Genomic DNA, 7924 nt, shown 5'->3' with positions numbered 1-7924 from the left:
TATCCACTTATCAGTGAGTACATATTGTGTGAGTTCCTTTGTGATTGGGTTACCTCACTCAGGATGATGCCCTCCAGGTCCATCCATTTGCCTAGTTCATCCTTAAATTACCTCTGATATTTTTTTTTCATGGTAGAGGAGACCCCAACATATGGCATTGGTAAAAATTAGTGTAAAATTTGGGAGAATAGGATAAGCTTTCTTGATATATATTGCATTTATTATACAAAAATGATCAAATTATCTAATATATTTGATTATAATTTTATTAATATAAGTAGTGATTCCATATACAGATTGATTTTTTTTGTTTTGTTTTGTTTTTGTTTTGTTTTGTTTTGTTTTGAGACAGGGTTTCTCTGTGTAGCCCTGGCTGTCCTGGAAACTCACTCTATAGACCAGGCTGGCCTCGAACTCAGAAATCTGTCTGCCTCTGCCTCCCAAGTGCTGGGGAATGCGCCACCATGCCTGGCTAGATTAAAATTTTTTAACAACAGTATCATTGTCTACTATTAAGGAGATGTAGCACCAATCAGTAATTAAGATCACTTGCATAGGAATCTCTATATGCTGAAATAAACTATTATTTGTTTCTAGGGGTGTCCCTATCAGAAAATGATAACCTTGACTCATCTAAAACTGGAAGCCTTAACCTCAGACCTAACTTCCAATCTTTCCTAGAAGAGTTATTTATATAGGTATATATAATTTATTTATATATAAAGGAAAGATAAAGAAAACAGTATCACTTTCAACATCAGGATATTCACAAAGGAGTGTACTTTTCAGTTACAGAACGAAAAGGAGAGCAAACAAAATCTATCCTGAAACACTAAGAAGCTGAGAAAGTCTACATATGCAGAGAAAATAAAGGATTTAATCAATCATTTTGCTGTTTTATCCCCCAAGCATTGGTATTAATGAAAACCGTGGAGTGTTCTGAGAACTGAGTTAGCAACTGTGTCACTTTATCATCCTGATAAATGATTGGTCTTGAATTTCACTGTCCTTCTTGAATTTAATTTGCAATGGCAGGTGAAATTCTCCCTTGTAAAGTAGACAGCTAGGGAAATCACTTTGGAAGAAGAGGAAAGTCCAAATTTCTTAGAGGTGTTAAGAAAAATGAATCTGGAGAACACGGTGAAGTGTCTGAAAAATGGATACATTTTTAGTTCAAGTACACTGAAAGTGCCAATGTGGTCTCTGATTATAAATCCACATGTGTCCTTCATGGATGTTTCCAAATTCCAAGACACAGTGTCTATAGAACAACAACACAGCACTGTCTACTGGATAAGAGGATACTGCAAGCATCTCGTCATTTCATAGTTTATGAAAATGATCCTGTCTATTCCTTTCACAAGGCTAACATTCACTTTTAAGCTGTTATATGAAACACCTGTAGGAAATTTGGACTTTTCCTCTTCTTCCAAAGGTGACAAGCTAAAGCCTTTAATACTAAAAATTAACATGTCCTTGTCAAAAGAAATAAACCTTAAACATGAATTCATGGAGGACATTCTTTTTTTAATTTTTAAAAAATTTCTTTTATTTTTATTTTTTATTTTTTGGTTTTTCAAGACGGTTTCTCTGTATGGCCCTGGCTGTACTGGAACTCACTTTGTAGAGCAGGCTGGCCTCGAACTCAGAAATCCGCCTGCCTCTGCCTCCCAAGTGCTGGGATTAAAGTCGTGTGCCACCACTCCAGGCTCCAGGGCACTCTTTTGAAACTGTCACATTTGAAATCCTAATTAATTTTCTAGACATGCACTTTAAGTTGCATGTGGACTTTCTTTAAAAAGATTGTGCATCAATGTTTCTTAGGTAGCACACTGCAGAGGAAGCAGTAGAATCTGAGCAAATAGATAAATATTGATAACTTTTAATACCATAGGTAAAATCTGTGAGGTATGGCAGATGGTGGTTTTTAAGTCTCTGCTGTATTCCATCCAGCTTTTGACTACAGGCGCTTGCAGACAGGAACCTGATGTGGCTGCTCCTTGAATGGTCCAGCCAGCAAGTGACTAATGTAGATGTAGATACTTGGAGCCAAACATCAGACTAAGCACAGAAACCCCATGGGGGAGCTGGCAGAAGGACTGGAGGAGCAAAGGGGGGATTATAACTCCATAGGAAAAACAATATCTGCTGACTGGACCACCCAGTGCTCCTAGAGATTAGGCCACCAACCAATGAGTGTACAGGGAGGGATCCAGGACTCCAGATACATTTGTAGCAGAGGATGGCCTTGCCTGACAGCAATGGGAGGACAGGCCCTTGGTCCTATGGAGGTTTGATGCCCAAGTGTAGGGGGGTGCTGGAGAGGTGGGGCAGGAGAGGTTGGGTGGGCAAGGGAGCACCCTCATAGAGGCAAAGGAGATGGGGGAGAGGGTGGATGTAGGATGGGGGAGGTTGTAGGGGCATAACCAGGAAGTAGGATATCATTTGAGATGTAAATGAATGGGATGATTAATAACAAAATGATAAAGTATATGAAATATAAAAAGAAAATCAAACTGAACTCCTAGTCAATGAAAACCTTATGGAGTATAATACCATGAAAATATGATAATTAGAATAATTTTTGATTGACAGGTTGAGTATCACAGTGGTATACTAAAACTTTTATCTTCTCCTTTCTGCCCCTTTAAAGCATTGGTTATGTTAAGGAGATGAAATCACACTTGGCAGATCAAGACCCAAGGCCTATGTGAGACTGACAGAAAAATCACCACTCTTTTGCAAGCAAAGGATAGGTGCATTGTTTTAAATTATAAAGAGCCATGATGGTTAACTTCCCACTCAGTCTAACACAGTTCAGAAACCAATTATTCTACACAGAAATCATCCATTGGTAGGGATAGATTCTACTATTTGCAGAGTTTGTCCCCAGCACTAATCAAGTAATATACACTTAATATTTGCTGGAAAACTCACCAAGCATATACTTCCAAAAAAATTGTGTTTTCTGTCTGTAATATTTCCCTTTTTAAAACATTTATTTTTTATTATTAAAATGTATTCAAATGTATTTGAAATATATGTGTGGTATATACACACATGTGCATGTGTGTCTGTGTCTTCTAGTACTCTCTTCCCTCTTCCTTTGAGACAGGTTCTTTCACTGAATCCACAGCATGCCATGTTTTGTCTATGGAGGCAGTCAGCAAACTCCATCTATGCTCCTGTCTCAGTCTCCACTGCACCGTGCTGAGCTTACATGCACAGGCCCAGCTTATCACGTGAGTCCTGGGGATCTGAACTCCGGTCTTATTATGCTTGCACAACAAGAGATATATTATGCACACACATTTTCCCAGCCCTTGTCAGAACATTGACAGAGTCATATGAATGTGATTTCTCACATTTGGTTGCTTGATATTCCATTTTTTTCTATAGATGTTTTAAAGGCAAATAAATAAATACATAAATAATCAATCTACCACCACTGAACAACAAAAGTGCATTATCTTAAGTAGTACTTGTTGTGAAGGGGAAGGCAGGTGTTTAATTGGAATGATTAATTACTCTTGATAAGTGAAGAAGAGATGTGCTATTCCTACTGAACTCAGAGGAATGAGGTTCTTCTATTGTGTCAAGGAATATTTTAAACACAGCAGAATATATGTGTCGTATAACACCTTCTGCAGATACATGAACAAATAACTTTCCACCCCAGACAGAAAGCAAGAATAGCACTGGAGTCCTACCTGTTGAACTGAAGGATTTTACTGTAGTTCCCTATAGGTATGGAAAGAATTCAAGACAACTATATCACCAAAGTCTGCCCCAGCATAGGTGACAGTTCATGAAAGCTAAAAATCCCGGAGTTTACAACATAACCTGAAGGCAACTGAGCAAGTTGGTGAGTGTCTCTTTCCTGGGGCTCAGCTAGTATGAACCTCCTCTAGGCAGCTCAGTGCCTCTAGGAGTTTCTCTCAGCAATTGTTACTGGTTATCCACACTTGGAGAGGAGAAACCTAATGATTCTGGTTAGTTTCAAGGGATTCCTAAAAGTATTGAATTGTTTAGTACCCAAATTCAATGAGTTCCCTGTTGAATGGAATTTTCACCACTTCTTAGAATACCCTGTTGTTTCATCTCCCTCCTTTTAAACATTTTGTGTCTTAAGGAGCTTCCTTCTGAGCCTGCCTGCTTTATATCAAAGGAAATGGCTACATAGCAACACCTTCTGAAGCAGGAGGAGTATAGATAATTCAGTGGTCTAGGAGAAATGAATTGAAAGGCAGTGGAATCTCCTTATAGAAGTAGCACTGGAGAGATGTGGAGACCTGATTCTAAAATGAGGAATAGGGTCTATTTTAAAAGTAACAGACAGCTATAGAATGCTTTGTGTAGAAGAGTTCTGCTGAAAAGGTGGGAAATATTAGTGAGTTTGGAAAAGCTAATTTGGAGATGATAAAATAAAGGTGGTGGTAGAATGTATGATAAAGGAATCAGAAAGAATGGAATGTATTTGAGTAGTTTTCATGTATATTCCCTGGGTACCAGGGTATATGTAAAATAAGAAATCTTGGTGGATGAATGAGATATAGTACAAATGGCTCTGAATCTGGCAGAGCTAAACCAGGGGAGCAGAACTCATGGTGGGGTTGGAAGCCCAGGGAAGAGATTAGTATACGTTTGTACAGGACTTTACAATCTCAGTGAAAGACTAAAGTACAAGTATCAAGCATCAAGCAGACATTTTTAGAACGGAGACCGAAACTGAGTTCAATAACACCTAATATTTCCAGGGTATTTACCAACGACCAGAAGTGCTAAAACTCAGCAGGTCCTAAGTATTTAATCTTCATATTATTATTCCAAGCTTGCAGGGGAGGAGGAAATCAGAGTACTTCAGCAACCTGTGATCATCAGCCCATGACTGAAATCGATACGAAGGCAAAGGTTATCAGCAAACCTGCAAATCCATTCTTTTGCTTCACCAGGGAACATCGCAGGAGAAACAAGGAAGATGGGATAATAAAAGCTCCCTGTAAATTCAGTGACAGCAGATGTGTCCCTTGTCCTGTAACCAGCCAGTAGTGTTGACAGACAGAAAGCACATAGATATGTGATGTTTTTGTGAGATGCAGCAGATATGACAAGAACCCCAGAACATAATGGATGTATGAGCATGGATTCCAAGGAAAATTGTCAAATAGATTCTGTGACTGCCTACATAAAATAGAGAATTTTGTCACTTCTTTGGTAAATGACACACAGCATACGTGCATCCATGCACACATGCTCACGCACACACACACACACACAGAAACACACATGGACACATGATGATTCATCCCATACTATTTACTATATGGGCTAATGTATGGTCTAGTCTATCCTAATGTGGACCAAAGAACATGGGAGTCTTGAATTTCTCCCAGCTCTTCTTTGTGAAGAACAATGTACTCAAACCTAGGGTCTAAGAATAACCAAAACAGGGAAGAAGACAACTGGGACTACAGAAAATCAGAGCATTGAGAATGAGGTGACAAAGGAATCTGAAAAGCAATGGTCACATAGGCCAGAAAGCAAGGGGTTAAGTGTAGTGATGGAGACACCACAGACTTTCACCAGTGCCAGATCCCCACACCATGCTGAGCCTTTGCCTCTATGTGACTTGGAGCTTGAATGTGGGGTGTGGGAAGATGCAGGGATTTGGCCCATTCTTGTTAAACCAAGTACCAATAAAAGACACAGACAACACCAGCTTAGCTCAGAAAAGCCCTTCAATCATTTTAAGCATAGTGTTTGCTCATTTTCTAATAATTCCCTGATATCCCAAGTGGTTTGTTTCACATCTTTAATTACTCTATAAACATCATGATGGTCATAGTTATTTACTTTCCAGTAATATTTTTAAGACACTAATGTGCCTTCCATGTGAAAATCCAGACAATGGAATTGTCTGCTTTTGTAAGCTAATTGTGGTAATTTTATTTGATTATATTAGAAATTGAAGTACAAAAGGAAAGGGAAATTATATGAGGCTCTAAAAATTATTGCTTACACTCACTGTCAGCCTTATAGTCAAGCCACAGTTAAATATTATTTTAGTTGTTTACTTGCAGTAAAATGACACATATATTTTTAAAATATTTTTAAGATAATTAACTGAAATCATATGACCCAATCAAAAATGTACACTATATTTTTCAAGTTTATAAAATTAATACAAACTGACAAAACTCACAAACTATTATAGAAATAAGGAAAGAAAGTGAGTTTACAGTGGTTGAGGGTCAGAGCTATGTTAAAGATGCTATAGGAAAAAGTAGCTCTTGTGAAATGCTCTGAAAATGATGTTACATGCTATATTCATTTTGAGAATTACTGCATGCTACCAATTTCTTTCTACCGACTTATTATTTTTTTGCAGATTCATAGTGCTTGCTACCATTTCAAGACTGTAAAATATTTTATAAACTACCTAATGTTCTCTAGTTTTCCCAAAGCTAATTTGACCACAAGCGTCTAAGTGTGTATGTTTGTAAAATGCTACTGCCCTTTACTGCTCATTTGTCTTACCTAGGGCACTATTTAAATGTTTTATGTAAACATAATGTTTTGAATAAATTTTAGCCAATGAGATGAAAGCTACTGCTATTGCGATTTTGACAAGAAGATGGATAGGCACAAATACTCTCTTAAATTGCTAATTCAGGAACAACTATCTGAGACTAAATTGGATTCAGATTTCACAGAGTCTTTGACTTTGCTTCTTAAACAAGACACTGTCCTGAAAGCTAAAGTTAAAACATTTTTCTGCATGCGATACAGCTGTTGAGAGTCACATTATTTTATATCAGTTATAGAAAGAACCATTAGTCTGGCCTTACATTTGTGTTCATTCATTTCTATAGTGAAGGAGATATTATAGTTTTATCTTGGATTCTTTATCTCAACTAACAGCTGCTTCTATAATTGGCCCTAGAGTCAATGGCCACTCTAGATCGTTATCAAAACATCTGATTTCCAATTTTCCCACTTCTGCAATCCAACTTGCAGTCTAATTCAGTTTAAGGACCCACCTGCCGAATATGAAATGTATTTTTTCTCAGTTTTCTGAATTACGATGATTACCCAGACCCAAAGAGAAGGAACTCTTTTAGTCAATCATTCTGAATTATATTTTAATGACAACTACGCTTTTAATGTACATCAAGAGATGTTATTGAAAACAATTATTCCAAGATTGCTTTTGCATTTGTCCTAGAATTAGCTGATAAAGCCCATTTTATGCAATGATCTATAGTCATTGATTTACACAGAAACTGGGAAATCTTGGAAAAGGAGATCTTTGATTGAGATTGAGGTTCTAAGTGAAATTGTACAGTAGAATAATCTTAAGGTTCAAGGAATGAGACTGAAAACAGATGATAGGAGATAGCTGGGTCCTTGGGTCACCATAAATTCAAAGAGGCAGCTCAGATATTTGTGTTTCAGGATCTCAATGGAATCTTTGTTTAGAAAGACATGTAGGAAGTAGGATATTAACTTGGATGCTGTTGGGAACAAAATAAAGGTGTGTGTGGGGGGGGGGGCGGGGAGATGTGGGGGAGGAAAAGGGGCCTAATGTCCGGCTAGAGTTCCCCTGTGCTCTGGGCAGGCAGACGCAGGCAGAGCTCCTTGACGCTTTTCCACATGGCCCGGGGTGAGCATGCCTGACCCACGCGGCCTGGGTGGAAAAGGGGCAGCCCCGGACCCAGAACCCCAGAGCTACCTTGCTAGCACCTCAGGGTTGTAGGATAGAGGGAATAAGGAAGGAGTTCCCAACACTGACCAAAGTGGCACAGAAGATCTTGAAGGAGTGGAGACTCTCTATTGTTTAAGAGCTTTATTATAGAAATGCAGGGAAAAGAGAGAAGGGAGAGGGAGGGAGAGAGAGAGAGAGAGAGAGAGAGAGAGAGAGAGA

Source organism: Mus caroli, chromosome 11 (genome assembly GCF_900094665.2).
Source record: "Mus caroli chromosome 11, CAROLI_EIJ_v1.1, whole genome shotgun sequence".
In the NCBI taxonomy this organism is placed as follows: Eukaryota; Metazoa; Chordata; class Mammalia; order Rodentia; family Muridae; genus Mus; species Mus caroli.
Note: the sequence above shows the minus strand (reverse complement) of the source record.